The 16,707-nt window shown below is 47.0% G+C and overlaps 1 protein-coding gene across 10 annotated transcripts in view; it reads right to left on the bottom strand.

Moving 5' to 3' along the window:
* Positions 1-16,707, bottom strand: part of PC (pyruvate carboxylase) — a 103,340-nt gene that overhangs the window by 57,615 nt on the left and 29,018 nt on the right. Inside the window, exon 1 of one of the 10 annotated variants that reach the window (XM_055580700.1) lies at positions 9,990-10,010. The exons of the other annotated variants lie outside the window; for them this stretch is intronic. The gene's annotated coding sequence lies outside the window, so the exon portion shown is untranslated. Of the gene's footprint in view, positions 1-9,989; positions 10,011-16,707 lie in introns of those variants that run through there. 10 annotated transcript variants of the gene reach the window in all.

Here is a 16,707-nt window from a genome sequence, read left to right as displayed (position 1 = left end):
ATCCTGCTTCCATCCCAAGCCTCTTGTCTCGTACCACCAGAGCAGATGGCCCCCTGTATGGCTAATGGCCTTGGTCCCCTGTTCTCTACCAAATCCAGCCACAGAGGCACTGCAAGTCTGTGACGTCTATGGAGCAAAAGCAAGCAGACAGACTGTCTTCCATTTATGCAAAGAGGAGGTCAGGTCATGTACATACTGCTATTTTCAAAATGGGTAACAACAGGGACCTACTGGATAGCGCAGGGAACTCTGCTCACTGTTATGTGGCAGCTTGGATGGAAGGGAAGTTTGGGGGAGAATGGATACATGTGAGTCCCTTTGCTGTTCACCTAAAACTACCACGACATAGTAAACTGGCTATACCCCAACACAAAACAAAAAGTTTAAAGTCTGGAAGAAAAAAAAAGAGAGAGCTAATAAGGAATGCCCACCAGGTAACAGAAACAGTGCTACGTGCTATGGAGAAACCAAGACAGAAGGTGATGACCCCTGCACTTTAAGAATTCACCATGCGGAAGGTAGAGACAAGACCTAGACGTGGCGAACGAGCTTCCACCAGCAGTTAATCACCATGGATTACACCACAGGGCGTAAGGTCCCAGGGGCTGTCTCCAGGCCTCTGTGAGCTCTTCACACCCTCAGAAGGATTCGACAAACCCACCACTTTGAGATGTCAGTTCTAGGCCAATGAGCAAATGTTTCTGGATTGACCTAACCCAACACTAGTGTTAAAGAGCCTCACAATTTCCATGAAACCCGCATTCTCCTCCTCCTCCACTGCGCACACCATCCAGCACCACACCTCCCCTCACCCAGCGCCGCACCCTGAGCTCTGGGAAGTGTGCTGAGCTGCAGCTCCAGCAAGTAATTCCCGCTTTGACTTAAAAGTTGACATGACCCTTCGAACCTTAGTTTCCTCATCTATAAAACGCAGAATGTTCTGAGTCATCTTATAAAGCTGCTCTGAGAGCTTAATGAGGTCATGGGTTTTTGAAATGCCTAGAGAGCCTGGCACATTAGAGATGACCAGAAAAGTGATCCCAAGGGTCAGTCCTTATAATATCAGAGTTAATCCTTCTCTCTTCTCATTACATCCTGGGGCTCAAGATAAAAGAGGCAGTGACACGGAAACAAGCCTGGGAGCCAAGAACAGAGCATCAGTCTCACGCAGGATGATGACTGGAAGGAGCTGTGAGTCAGAACAACCCTGGTCCTCCCTCTGCTACCCTTAACAGTGTTGGGCTGAGAGTCACTTTGCATACCGGGCTTCAGTTTCTTCAACCAATTAGGCCAGGGATAGTAATAACCATGCCTCCTTCACAAAGGCAGTGTGGATTTTACAAAATAATAAACCATAAAACCTTTACTGCAGCGCACTGTGCTACCCAAGTGCCAGGCCCTATGGAGACTCAGCCTAGTTGAGAGGAGAGAGTGGGGATGAGGGGTAAACAAGATGAAGGTAAATCAATACACAGTAAGACAAGTATCAAAAAGAATAAAATTCAGAGGAACAAATTTAATGAAAGAAATGCAGGCTGGTTTGCTGAAAATGAAAAAAGTATCATTGAATGGCTGTAGAGACCTAATCAAAAGGAAAAACTCCTCACGTTCATGGATCAGAGACTTCAGTGTTAAAATGGCAATACTCCCCCAATTGATCTACAGTTTCAATGCCTGCCATCTCTATCCAAAACAACAGCTGACTTTACTGGAAATTGACAAGATGATTAGAAAATCTACATGAGGGGACTTCCCTGGTGGTCCAGTGGTTAAGACTTCGCCTTCCAACACAGGGGGTGCAAGAGTTTGATCCCTGGTTGGGAAGCTAGGATCCCACATGCTGCTTGGCCAAAAAATAAAAAACAAAACCAATATTGTAACAAATTCAAATCAAGTCTTTAAAAAAATTGTCATTGTTCAGTTTCTAAGTCATGTCTGACTCTTCTTTGTGACCCCACAGACTGCAGCATGCCAGGCTTCCCTATCCTTCACTATCTCCCTGAGTTTGCTCAAACTCATGTCCGTTGAATCAGTGATGCCATCCAACCATCTCATCCTCTGTTGCCCCCTTCTCCTGCCCTCAATTTTTCCCAACATCAGGGTATTTTCCAATGAGTCAGCTCTTAAATCAGGTGGCCAAAATACTGGAGCGTCAGCTTCAGCATTAGTCCTTCCAATGAATATTTAGAATTGATTTCCTTTAGGATTGACTGGTTTGTTCTCCTTGCAGTCCAAGGAACTCTCAAGAGTCTTCTCCAACACCACCGTTCAAAAGCATCAATTCTTTGATGTTCAGCCTTTTTTATTGTCCAACTCTCACATCCATACATGACTACTGGAAAAACCAAAGGACCATACAGACCTTTGTCAGCAAAGTAATGTCTCTACTTTTTAATACATTGACTGGGTTTGTCATAGCTTTTCTTCCAAGGAGCAAGTGTGTTAATTTCATGGCTTAAGTCACCACCTGCAGTGATTTTGGAGCCCAAGAAAATAAAATTTGCCAATGTTTCCACTTTCCCCCCATCTTTTTGCAATGAAGTGATGGGACTGGTTGCCATGATCTTAGTTTTTTGAATGTTGAGTTTTAAGCTAGCTTTTTCACTCTCCTTTCACCCTCATCAAGAGTCTCTTTAGCTCCTCCTTTGCTTGATGCCATTAGAGAGGTATCATCGGCATTTCTGAGGTTGTTGATATTTCTCCCAGCAACCTTGATTCCAGCTTGTGATTCATCCAGCCCGGCATTTTGCATGATATATTCTGCATAGAAGTTAACTAAGCAGGGAGACAATATAGAGATTTGATGTAGTCTGTTCCCAATTTGGAACCAGTCCATTGTTCCATGTCTGGTTCTAACTGTTGCTTCTTGACCTGCATACAGGTTTCTCAGGAGACAGATAAGGAGGTCTGGCATCCCCATCTCTTTAAGAATTTTCCACAGTTTGTTGTGATCCACACTGTTGAATGCTTTAGCATAGTCAATGAAATAGAACTAGATGTTTTTCTGTGATTCCCTTCCTTTTTCTATGCTCCAACAGATGTTGGCAATTTGATCTCTGGCTCCTCTGCCCCTTCTAAATTCAGCTTGAACATCTGGTAGTTCTCAGTTCATGTACTGTTGATGCCTAACTTGAAGGATTTTGAGTATTACCTTGCCATCATGTGAAATGAGCACAACTGTATGTAGTTTGAACATTCTTTGGCATTGCCTTTCTTTGCGATGGGGATGAAAATGGACCTTTCCCAGTCCTGTGGCCATCACTGAGTTTTCCAAATTTGCTGGCATATTGCGTGCAGCACTTTCACGGCATCATCTTTTAAGATTTTAAATAGCTCAAATGGTCCACATAAAAAAACTCTTAAAAAAAATTAAATCCACATTTAAATGCAAAGGATCTAGAACAGCAAAAAATAAAATAATAATAATGAAAAAGCACACAATTGAAGGACTCATACTTGCCAATTTCAAAACCCACTACAAGGTTACAGTAATCGAAAACAGTGTGGAACTGGGATATGGACAGAGATCAGTCGAGTGGAAATGAGGGTCCAGAAAACTCTCACATTCACAGTCAACTGATCTTCAACAGGGCATCAAGACAATTCAACAAATGGTGCTGGAAAACACCTAGATATACACATGCAAGAGAATGAAACTGCACCCCTATCTCACATCATCTACAGAAACTCACACAAAATGAATCAAAGACTTAAATTTAAGGTCTAAAACTGTAAAAATCTTAGAAACAAATATAAATCCTTGTGGCTTTGGATTAAGCAATGGTTTCTTAGCTATGACAGCAAAAGCACAAGCAATCAAAAAAAAAAAAAAAGATAAACTGGCTTTGTCAGAACGAAACTTTTGTGCTTTCAAGGACCCCAGCGAGAAAGTGAAAAAGACAAACCACAGAATGGGAGAATAGTTTTATAAATCACATAATCTGATAAGGGTCTAATATCCAGGATATATAAAGAACTCTCATAACTCAAAACAAAAACAACACAACTAAAAATGGGCAACAGATTTGAATATACATTTCTCCAAAGAAGACATACAAATGGGCGGTAAACATGAGAAAAGATGCTTAATATAATTAGTCTTAAGAAAATGCAAATGGGAGTAATTTCCTTTTTTAGGAAGTAATATTTTCATATTCTAGAACATCAAAAAAAGATGTCCTTTTCATAAAAGGGGAACTGGAATGCAGAAGCAGGAAGGCCAGACATACCTGGAGTAACAGGCAAGTTTGGCCTTGGAGTACAAAATGAAGCAGGGCAAAGGCTAACAGAGATTTTGCCAAGACAATACATTAGTCGTAGCAAACACCCTCTTCCAACAACACAAGAGATGACTCTACACATGGATATTACCAGATAGTCAATACAGGTGAAATCAGACTGAAATCATACTGATTATATTCTTTGCAGCTGAAGACGGAGAAACTCTATACAGTCAGCAAAAACAAGACTAGGAGCTGACTGTGGCTCAGATCATGAACTCGTTATTGCAAAATTCAGACTTAAATTGAAGAAAGTAGGGAAAACCACTAACCCATTCAGGTATGACCTAAATCAAATCCCTTACATTATACAGTGACAATAGAAGTGACAAATAGATTCAAGGGATTAGATATGATAGAGTGCCTAAAGAACTATGGACAGAGGTTCATAACACTGTACAGGAGGTGGTGATCAAAACCATTCCCAAGAAAAAGAAATGCAAAAGGGCAAAATGGTTGTCTGAGGAGGCCTTACAAATAGCTGAGAAAAGAAGAGAAGCCAAAGGCAAAGGAGAAAAGGGAAGACATATCCATCTGAATACAGAGTTCCAAAGAATAACAAAGATAGATAAGAAAGCCTTCCTAAGTGAAGAATGCAAAGAAATAGAGGAAAACAATAGAATGGGAAAGACTAGACATCTCTTCATGAAAATTAGAGATACCATGGAACATTTCATGCAAAGACGGACACAATAAAGGACAGAAACGGTATGGACCTAACAGAAGCAGAAGAGATTAAGAAGTGGCAAGAACACACAGAAGAACTACACAAAAAAGATCTTCATGACCCAGATAACCACGATGGTGTGATTACTCACCTAGAGCCAGACATCTTGAAGTACGAAGTCAAGTGGGCTTCAGGGAGCATCACTACAAACAAAGCTACTGGAGATGATGGAATTCCAGCTGAGCTATGTCAAATTGTAAAAGATGACGCTGTGAAGGTGCTACACTCAACAAGCCAGCAAATTTGGAAAACTTATCAGTGGCCACAGGACTCAAAAAGGTCAGTTTTCATTCCAATCCCAAAGAAAAGCAATGCTAAAGAATGTTCAAACTATGGTACAATTGCACTCATTTTGCATACTAGCAAGGTAATGATCAAAATTCTCCAAGCTAGGCTTCAACAGAAAGTGAACTGAGAACTCCCAGGTGTTCAAGCTGGATTTAGAAAAGGCAGAGGAACCAGAGATCAAATTGCCAACATCCGCTGGATCATAGAAAAAGCAAGAGAATTCCAAAAAACATCTACTTCTGCTTCACTGACTACGCTAATGAGCCAACTCATTAGAAATGACCCTGATGCTGGGAATGATTGAAGTCAGGAGAAAGGGATGACAGAGGATGAGATGGTTGGATGGCTTCACCGACTCAATGGACGTGAGTTTGAGCAAGCTCCGGGAGATGATGAAGGACACCTGTCGTGCTGCAGTCCATGGGGTCGCAAAGAGTAGGACATCACTGAGTGACTGAACAACAGCAGCAATATTTTCATAGCTTTTTCAGACAATTGTGGATACCAATGTTTGGTACTATATCAAAACTTGACAAATACTAAATTATAGTGTGAAATATGAAACCCTATGAACTTTACTGTTATGTTAAAATCCACTGGCCTTTCTTAAATTCCAAGTGGGCCTCTTCCCAACATAATTTTGTGAATTCATATCCTGGTCATTTGGAAAATATCAGTTTACTGAATTATGCTGGTCTTCCAGATGTTGAGACACTTTATAATAAAATGCCAAGATGGCATAGGTGTCATATTACCAATCTCATCAGAAAACTTTTAAGTATTGAGAAGCTGTCAAGCTCAAGAGGATGGATATAAGCTTTCCAAAATTCTAATTTTGGCTTGAAAGCTCTAATTTTACCATTGGCAACAAATACTGTTAGTTGTTTTCTTTGAAGCAACAGACTCACTACATTCATTTTCAAGAGAAAGTTTGTCAAGTACCCAAATCTGAATAACCATGGCTACTAGTTATTTGCAAGTGAAAATAGCATCTCCTGGAAAAAGGGGTTTTTGAGTTACAAGCTGAACTAAAGTTACAAGTTTTCAGCTTGTAACTCAAAAACCCCAGAAGTGCTTTCCCTTGAGCCAACCAATACAGTTCATTTACTTCCCATCTCAACACACAGAATGTCAAAGACCTGCATAAAAGCATACAGAGGTAATAAAATGAGTTCATTTTACTACTTCATCAAGACCAGTCTTAACTGAAGCTGGCTTTTTTTTGGCCACGCCACATTGCATGCGGGATCTTAGTTCTCTGACCAGCGATCAAACCCGCGCCTCGGGCATTGAAAATGCAAAGCCTTAACCACTGGATCGCCAGGGAAGTCCCGTAAGCTGGCTCTTTTGAACTCCGTGTGTGTGGAGCTGAAGAGATCCACCCCAATTCCTCTCAAGCCTCCAGCCATTTGCCCACCGTTTCTTATGCACCATTGGTGCAAACGTGAACACAGTGAAAAAGGCAAGTAATTTCGTAGTATTATATGAAAATCTGACTCAGGGGCCCCTCTGAGGACTTGCAGGGACCCGGGGACCCCACTTGAGGAACTAGGTCTAGGAGGCCACTCCCTGTGGACTGAGAGAAGGAAAAACAACTTTAAAATCAAGCAAACAGGATTCTTCACTTTGTGACAGAGGAGGTAGCCGAGGTGAGCGCAGTGCTGTGATTCCCGCACTGGGTCAGGGCAGGTGGGCTGACCTCAGCACCCTATATTTGACAGGCTTAAAGGGCCAAAGCACTGCAGCTGAGTAGATCACTTCCTGTGATTTCAAAGTCTCATAGACAAACTCTCTGCTTGTTTTCTCTCAGCCCCGTGCCACTTTTCCATTCCTTTGCCCTCGACACAAAAGAGGTGCATTCAGTCTCAGGATTGTTCTCCAGCTCAGCACTAGACTGGGTGAAGCAGGATGCATGCGGCTGGGGAAGGATGGCAGGAGGCAAAGAAGAAAGACAAGAGGACAGCAAATGCATCACCATGACTCTGCCCAGCTGCCCTCGGTCCCAGTTCACCTGGCGGGGGGGGCCTTCCTACCAGTTCTCTGCATTCCCTCCCAGCCCCTTCCTGCCAGTCAGAGCTAGCCCAGATTCCTACCAACCAGCCTCTTAGGTCAATGTGAACAGAAGGGTTTTCCCCCTTTTCCTTTCTGCAAACTAAGGTCTCTTGGTAGGAAAGGCCCCCCTCTCAGCACCTTAGCTATCAGCTCCCACCCAGCAGCGACCAACACAAGACTCCATGTTGGCTCAAAGCCTTATCCTCCCAGGATCCCAGTAAAACAATGTGAAGTCAGGGTGGGAACGGATTTCTCATTTGTGACTAAACTGTTAGAACTGCAGCGGCAGAAAAGCTGCTGGCCTGGGAGCTGAAAGAAGAAAACAGAGCCATTCAGGCCCGAGGGACAAACAATAGGCCTTTATTCTATTTTCCAATCCAGGCTGAGAGCAGCTAGACAGAGCTGGAAGCCCTGCGGGGAAGCCCCCAGCTGCCCTAGGATACGTGGAGTCCCAGGCAAATACTTGGGGAGCGGGAGGGCAGGGGAAATTCCCCACACTATATAAAAAAACTTGAGTCACTCAAAAGGAGTATGTCAAAACTATTTTGGCCACGCAACCTAACACAATCCTACATATGAAATACTGTGGTCAGCAGTGGAAGCTGCCCTCCTGGAATGGAGACTGGACTTTGGGCCCAGGGACAACCCCACAGGACACCTGGTTGTCCCTGCACAGGGTAGAGGGTTGAGAGCACCACAAGGGACTGATGTGGATCCCAGTCTAGGTTCAGAATGTTACCTCATGGAGAACAATTCCTCGAGAGGCACTGGGCCAAGTACTAAGGCTTCCATGACAAATATCCCAAAGTCTCTGCTAAAGGACCAGAGAAGACCATCAGGTGGAATGGCCCCTTGCTCCTTGCTGGAGTCACAGCAGGGAACCAGAAAGACACCCTGATCTCCTGTCCTCAGGGAGACAGACAGAAGGCCAGCTGCTGTGTAACTGCAGCCTTGATGTAAGGAGAGTACCTTCACCCGATACCATGGCAATGATACCGTGGGCTGGTCAGAAGCAGTACCACCCGGGGTCCTAGGGTGCGCGGGAAGGTAAAGGGCTCACCTGGAAGACAGATCGGTAATCAGGCCAGACAGAGAGGGGGCGTGGCTCCAGCCAAGGAGGGTGTGGCTGCCATAGCTCTTCCCACCCCCACTGGGGTTCACTGAGAGTTTGAGCCATGAAACCTGCCCACAGCTCCCTGTGTTCTGGGAAGATCCACACCCAGCGGCTGCCTGCTGGGAAGCAGATAACAGCACAGCGGGGGAGGCTTCTCCTGGCCCTCTCAGGTGAAGGTACTCTCCTTACATCCAGGCTGCAGTTACACAGCAGCTGGCCTTCTGTCTCCCTGAGGACAGGAGATCAGGGTCGTCTTTCTGGTTCCCTGCTGTGACTCCAGCAAGCAGCAAGGGGCCAAGGAGAGGGTGAGCACTCGGTAAACCGATGGGTAGCAAGTGCAAGTGTCTCTCAGCTACACCGTGGCCCCTGCAGCTGGGGCTATCTGCTGACAACCCAGGGCCCAGTGCAGGGGTCCTCCCCTCCATGGGGGCTGGTGGGAAAGGGGCAGTAGGCCTCAGCTGGCCTCGTGGGGAACAGTTCTTCGAGAGGCACCGGCCAGGTTCTGAGGCTTTCCGTGACAAATATACTGATGTCTCGTGCTAAAGCAGTAGTGAGTGATATCAGGTGGGATTTCCTGACCTTGAGGGGCGAGCACTGGGGAGGCGGAAGGATGGTTCCGGGCCACCGAGACCCCAGATTCAGCTCACTCCCCTTTCTCGGCCCTCGCCTAGGCACCAGCTATTGCTGCATCTTTCAGCATTTCAAGCTAAGTGCTAACTACCCTTCCTCCCCATAGCAGCTCAGTCTCTCCCAGATGCTCTCATAACAGCAGCCATCCACCTCTGCTCCAGTCGCTCCTGTTCTTCATCCCCTAAACTAACACATCAACCAGCACTGCTTTTAGCCACCAACAGATTCTGCTAGAACTCCCTCTACTGCCGGTGGGACAGGCTAAAAACCAATGAGCTTTCTGAGGGGCCCAGATGGCCTCCTTCGCTCTCCCGTCAGCCCCTAGGCTTTCTGTGCATGGGCCCCGCTTTCCAGGGAAGGCACCCAGATCTCATTCACTGAATCCTTCCTGAGTGCCCCCACCACCCCACCCAGCCCACTGTCTTTCCCTGGCGATGGGCAGCCCAGGTTCATGGCTATGGATGGAGCACTTGTTCTGCTGGTTGCCAAGCACATTTATTCATGCAGTCTGTGCTCCAAAGACGGTTCAGTGAAGCCTGACACCCCAACTGATGTGGCTGGTCAGGGGCAGCGAGTAGCTCCCTACACAGCCAGGCCTGAGACCATGGCTTACTAATCTTGGCATCCCAAGCCCAGCAGGGCAGGAACCCGGGCAGGCACTGGCTAAATGTTTAGAGAACAAATAAACCCTGAAAGAAGAGAACACGGCACTCCGAATGTATGGGAGACATGGTGGCAGAGCACCAGGGTCCCAGGCCCAGTTCTTTGTGACCTTGGGCAAACCATCTGCAAAATGAGCTCCCTGACCCCCTGAGGAATGTCATGGGTCCCCTGCTTATAGTAAAGGCCAACTCAAACCAGTGTAGATTTCCAGAGATGGCCCCTCCCCCTTCCCTACCTGGGATAAAGAGTTCCAGGATGTGGAAAATTGACAAGCCAAGAAAAGAGGTCAGGTCTGAAATTCCAGAAGCTGCAAGGAAAACAGGAACAAGGTCTGCAAGGGCTGATCACATTTTCTAGCGGTTGATGTGTTTGTTGCTTTGTACATTGTTCTCGGGCTTTGTCTGGTATGTCTGTGTTTTGCCTAAGCTAGACCTAAGCTTCAGAGTAATCTAACACCTACATAAATTCACGTCAACTGCTCTGAAATAAGGAAGTTGCTGACAAAGGGAAAGGGTCTGGAAAGCTGTTGGCATTCTGAATAACCAGGGAAAGATGATTTTTTGGCCTGAACTTGGGTGACCTGGGGCACCTCAGCCCCCACCCCCACCCCACCTCCCAGGCAGCAGCAGTACTCACAGCCCAGGGCAGGCAGTGGGGAAGGTCGGTGGAAGGGCTGCCTAGAGCCTGGGACAGTCTGAGCACCTCTTGCTACAGGGAGAGGAGAAACTGGAATCCTGGCAGCTCTCCCCTAAGTTAGCACGTGTTCCTGTCCACCTTTGAGCGCCCAGCCTCCTCTGAAAAATCTTGAGTCAAAATGTCCCAGTCTCTAAAGCCTGTGAGCTCTCTAGGTGGTAAGGAAAACAGCAAGTAAAAATCTTCTTTCCTCCTCCTGAGTACTTCTCCATTAAAGGAAAATTCTCGCAAGGCAATCAGAACTCCTGTCTCCACCTGCAGCTCCTGCAGAAGGGAGGTAAATAAACCACCAGGCCTGAGTCTACGAAAGCCTGCTCTGCTGCTAATACTTCTAGTCTCTTTCAGGGATGGAGAGATGTGATGGGTGAGAAGATGAGAGTCAAAAGAACAAATAAATAAGAGTGTGAATAAAAGCCTTCCCGGCCCCCTAAGCCTCCACATGTTCTGCTCACCCTGGCCTCAGAGCAGAGCCCCCGCCACGTGGAGAGCGCCCAGGACAAGCTCTCTGGTCCAGAAGCGCCTCTAACACAGCAGTTCAGAGAGGAGCGAGGCTGAGCCCCGCAAGCCTCCAGCACCCACATGGGCCTCCAGCACCCACAGAAACCAGAGAGCTTCAGGAGAGTCCCTGGGAAAGACTCAGACAAGGCTGGCATCATGGGTCCAAGTGGACTGTTTCAAGCCACCAGGTAAAAATAAATGAATGGCAGGACTTCCCCGGTGGTCCAGTGGTTAAGACTCTGCGCTCCCAGTGCAGGGGCCTGGGTTCTGTTCCTGGGTGGGACACTAGACCCCACATGCGCAGTGAAGATCCTGTGTGCCCCAGCTAACACGGGGCGCAGCCAAAACAAAAACAAAACCGCTAGCCCTTCAACAGGTAAATACATGCAGACGCTTTTCCTATTTTCAGATTCCCCTTCACTCACACCCTTCAAGAGCATCTTTGCAGAGCCCTGGATGAGTCTTCCTGTGCTCAGTCAGGGACTCTCCAGAGACCTCCAACAGCTGGACAAGGTGGGAAGGAAGGAGGAGCCGTTGCCCGGAGGGAGGAGCGAGGGGCGGGGGGACAAGGTAGCGACAACAGCCCAATGGGCTCCTGGCCAGAGGCAGTGGACTGCCGATCCTGAGGATTACTGCTAGGAAAAGGAGACAGATGAAGGGGAGGGAGGCCCTAACTCCCATCACCAAGAAAACAATGAGACTTGGCAGCAAGGGGCCTGGTCCCTGCTCCCCCTGGAGTTGAGGTCAAAATTGAAATCTAGGCCTCAGCCCTTTGGGGAAGAAGGACTGTGTCACTCACGAGGAAAATGAGTTTATAAAACAGGCATTAGGTCAAAGGCAGATCGGTGATGCAAACTTCCGCATGTGATACTGGATTGACCACATCAGATACAGCCGTGAGGACGTAGGTTACCACAGTGCCTGGCGCTGGTTGAATGAATACTATGTGGGGAATGAATTTGGACTGAGGCTGGTTCTGTCTGGAATAGTCAGAGCAGCAGAGGCAGAAAGAGGGTGTGTATGCAGAATTATCAGGGACAACTAAGCTTATTTTACCATGGAGCCAGGACCCCCCACGCCCCTGGGCCCGCAGCTGGGGCACAGAGTGAAGGGGAGGAGGAGGGGGAAACGCAAGGGAGAGGTGCTCACGGGCTCTACCTGCCAACAAGGTGAATCCCAGCTGGCTCAGGAGACGCCCTGAAGAGAGGTGCCTGGCTGCACACCAGCAGGGCCATCAGCCCCAGCTCTGGGAATATGGGGCTGGGACAAGTACAAGGGACCGGCAGAAATGGCACGGACCTAAAACCGTGTGCATAAAAGTGGCAGTCACCAGAAGGCCTGTCTCCCAGCTTCAGAAAAGGCACAGGGCTGCTCTAAACAACGGCTTCCTGTCAATCCCGGCCTCTCAGAGCCCCTCCTGTCTTCATCCCACCATCCTGTAGGCAGCCTCGCCCAACTGGCTGTCTTCCTTCTACCTGGGTCAGAATTTCGACCTCCTCAGGGAATGGCCTTGGGCTCACATTTGCTTTGCTCAGTGCAGAGAAATGAGATAGAGGAAGTGTGGGCAGGATGCCTCGTACTGAGTCCTTGGCACAACTGCCCCCCACCTGCGTCCATTTATACACCTGTCTCCTCTGCTTCTGAGGAAGACGACCCCCAGGGCATCGAGGACTGTGGCCACCACGAACCTAGCTGGAAACCTCAGCTGCTTGCTAAGAAAATTTCTCCCCTCCATTTCTTCAAGCCCTTGGGCAGGATTATCTTTATCTTTGTTATGGCCTAAAAGAAGCATTCCAGAAAGGAGACAAAAGCAAAAGAGAACAGAGGCCAAGGATGATCTTGTAAAAGAGATGAGAACCAAGATGTTTGAGCAGAGAATCCTGCTTTAGGACCCCAGGCATCACTCAGAGGCTGGGGCGTCGGGGGAGGGAAAATAAAAGGAAGACACAGGCTTTGCGAAGGACTCAAAGCACAGCAAGGATCAAGGGGAACATACCACGCACAGCATGCCGCGGCAGGGAGTGCTGTGTCCTGCTGGCAGTGCCCAGCGCCAGGGCATGGCTTGGGTAACGGGCAGGGAGGCGAGTCTGAACCTGGGCTCTGCCGCTTCATGGCTGGACAACTTTGGGCAAGCAGTTCACCCCTGGAGCCCCAGTTTCCTGAAGGTAACACCTTCTACCTCCAGAAGAGAGCAGAGCAGAGCGGAATGAATGGAGCTGCCATTACTATTTCACTGTTGTATTCTTTTATATAAATTAAGTTCTAAATGAGGAAAAAACAATAAACCCGCAAATACAAATCACCCGAGAATTCTGACCTCATTTTGCCCACACTTAGGAACTCTCCCTGAGAGTTTTAGCCTGACAAGGCTCTACAAAGAGAAAGTTACCCCCCCACCACATCACTCACAAAGGGGGTTGTTCCCTAACCCCCCAACTCAGTTAAATAGGAAAAAAAGAGACCCACCATCTTCCCATCTTCTTAATTATAATTTCTCTGTGCTTGTGAATGAGGTTGGGGGTCCTTTTGTCTGCATAAAGCCCACCCAGCATCTACAATCCCAGAACAGACTTTCTGAAGAAAAAGGACCTCAGACAGTATTAATTTAACTCAGAGGGAGAGGACGGAAATAGGCTTTGGGGCTTGAAATCTAAATAAACCAAATAATGACAAGAAGGACAAAGAGGTGGCTATAGAGAGATGTATTTTCATTCAAAAAACAACTGTTTCATCCTACAATTAAAACGTCCTCTTGCTCACCAGCTCAGGTAGGAAGAACAGTGGCCATCAGCTCTGCTGCCCTTGCATCTACACCTCCAGGGAGAAATGCCTGGTCTTCTCTGCTCCACCCTTTCACCTCCTGTCTCTGGCCCACATTCCCACCTGGCTGCCGGTGACATGGGCATGAATCATTCACTGTCCCCAGGAAGCCGAGAGCCACTGGCCTCTCCATCACTGAGACTTGTTAGTTTCACTCCAGGTCCTGGGCTCTCCCCTCACTCTGAAGAACTGTCCTGCCCAAGTTTGCTGTTATCTACAAAGGGCGTTTCAGACAAGGATGCAGAGAGTATGACAGCATCCTCACTCCTGGAAAATAACTCCCAAGAGAAAAGCAAGGCACAGGTCAATGGCATTAGCTTCAGAGACAAAATGGCCAATCACTGCTACCAGGTCTCAGCTCGAGGCTGCTGGGCTACGGGGCAACGGGGTAAGGGGACCAGCTGCCACCGCGAAGGCAGACGGGTGAGTGTCTCTGCCGTGCACAGAGAGAAAAGGAGGCGTCTTAGAAGCCTACCACTTCCTTTCTGCAAGAGCTGTGTCATAGGTGAAGGTTTTACATGGGTCACAGAAAAGCACACAGTTTTGGAATTCAGAAAATGACGAGGCCAAAAAAAAAGTGAGAGAGAGACAGAAAAAAGTTAGGAATTAAAGGGGTGTTGACTTAGCAGGACAAACGGCTAACACTCTTCTCCCTTCTTATTTGCAAACAAGATAGGCAAGGTATTTGGGCAAGATGCATCCTAGGCTCCTGCCTTGGAGAAGGTGAGTGAGAAGTTTTGGCAGGAAATGATGAAAGCCAAGCCAACTCCAGATGCGGGGAAGAAGATGAAAACGACAGGGCAAAGAGACTTCAAGTCGAAGCTCCTGGGCTTCCCCGGTGGCTCAGTGGTAAAGAATCCTCCTGCCAATGCAGGAGGCCCAGGTTTGATCTCTGGTCCAGAAAGATCCCACATGCTGTGGAGCAACTAAGCCCACGTGCTACAACTACTGAGTCCGTGCTCTAGGGCCTGGGAGCCGCAGCTACTGAGCCGGGTGCTTCAACTACTGAAGCCGGCGCACCTGGAGCCCGTGCTCCACAACAGGAGAAGCCAAGAGAAGCCAAGAGAAGCCCGTGGGCCTCAGCGAGAGAGCAGGCCCGGCTCAGCGCAACCAGAGCAAAGCCCGCACAGCAGTGAAGACCAGCACAGCCATAAAGAAATAAAGAAATAACATTTTTTTAAAAAGCAGCAGCTCCTTTGCAGACAGATGGAATTGTTTGGAGGCCTCTAAAAGCTAAAGGCCACAGTCCAGGCAAGACCATGATATGAATTTCTTATCATTAGATACTACCTTTGTGATCAGAAAAGGCAAGCCAGGAAAAAAGAATATACACAGCTTACAAATGTAACGTGTAGAGCTCTTACTCAAAGGCGCATACTTTAGGGGATATTATATTTTGAAACAATCTGGAACAATAGGTAATTATAGCTAACGTGCAACTGCCCACACTAATAAGGCGGGAATAGCAAGCACAGGTAATTCAACAAATATTTATAGCATACTTCTTAAGTGCCTGGCAAGGTAGGGGAAGAATTTCTTTTAAAAAATTGTATTGAATTGTATTGAATCATGGTAAATTGAAATGGTCAGAGACAGCACATGACCACAGAGAACTGTTTAGCACGTGGGCCTGAAAATGTACATAAAAAGTGAGTACAAGCACGTGCAAAGCGCACAGGTGCACTGCCGAACAGCAGGGATCAGTCCAGTGTGACGGGAGTAGCTTTCAGTTTGCTTCTTTAGAACCGTTCCTTAGTTTCCTGTCCCTATTTTAACCACTTTACAGTATACACCTCAGTGCTTTTTAGTATATTCAAAAGGTTGTGCAACCAGAACATATTCATCACCCACAAAGAAATCTGGTACCATTTACCCCATTCCCCCACTTCCCTGCCTCCTAGCAACCACCAATCTACTTGCTGTCTCTATAAATGTGCCTATTCTGGACATTTCGTGTAAGTCTCATACAGTGTGTAGCCTTTTGTGTCTGACCTCTTTAATGCAGCATAATGTTTTCATGTTCATCATGGCTGTAACAGGTATCATTCCTTTTTCTGGCTGAATACCATTCCATCAGTTCTGGATAGACCACATTTGTTTATCCACTCATCACCTGATACACATCCAGGCTGTTTCCACTTTGGGGCTACTATGAATAATGCTATGAACGTTCATGCATATGTGACATTTTAAAATACATTTTAAAGACATTTTAACCATCCAGGCTGGCCTCCCTAGTTATGCTTTAATTAGTCAAGAACTTGAACCCTATTCACTCCAGAGTTTGGCTCCCAATCACACCACTGTACTCCTTCATTTTCATTCTCTGATGTGGAAGGTAACGGCAATCCAGAAATGGGCTAGCTGGCAGAGGAAAGCCTCGGAAATTTAAAAGCCATTGTCAACGATCTACAAACGTGAAGAATCACAGCATGGATAGAAAACCACTTGATTGAGCTCCTTCCTGTCCCCACGACCCAGCAGAATGGAGTTTACAGATAATCAGTGGTAAACTCCACGGGCTGACCTTTTAGGTCCTCTGATGAAACAATGATGCTGTGATGCGCATTCATGCTGCTAAATGAAACAAGGACTGACAGGTGGGCAAGTGCTTCCTCAACCTCCAGCACACAACAGGCTTTCAGTAAAGGCTCATCTGTTCATAATAAAGTATAGAATTTAGGGTGCTAACTTTGGGTTCTGCTCTGCCCACTTGGTAGAGTTGGATGATGTCAAACCTACTTAAGATGAAAGAGTGGTGAGGAAGGCAGGAAAACCAGAGCATGAAAAAATAGAAATGTTTGTAGAATTAGGACTCAGAAAGAACAGAAAAAAGTTACGTGAAGAAACAGGAAGGGGAAAGCCTAAGAGAATGACAACAAACATGAGGACCTATGTCCACAATGGCCCAGAGAACAGACTGATGGCCTGTGGTGAGCACA

The sequence above is a fragment of the Bubalus kerabau genome, chromosome 5, assembly GCF_029407905.1.
Source record: "Bubalus kerabau isolate K-KA32 ecotype Philippines breed swamp buffalo chromosome 5, PCC_UOA_SB_1v2, whole genome shotgun sequence".
Lineage (NCBI taxonomy): Eukaryota > Metazoa > Chordata > Mammalia > Artiodactyla > Bovidae > Bubalus > Bubalus kerabau.
This window is presented reverse-complemented; position numbering and strand designations above follow the sequence as displayed.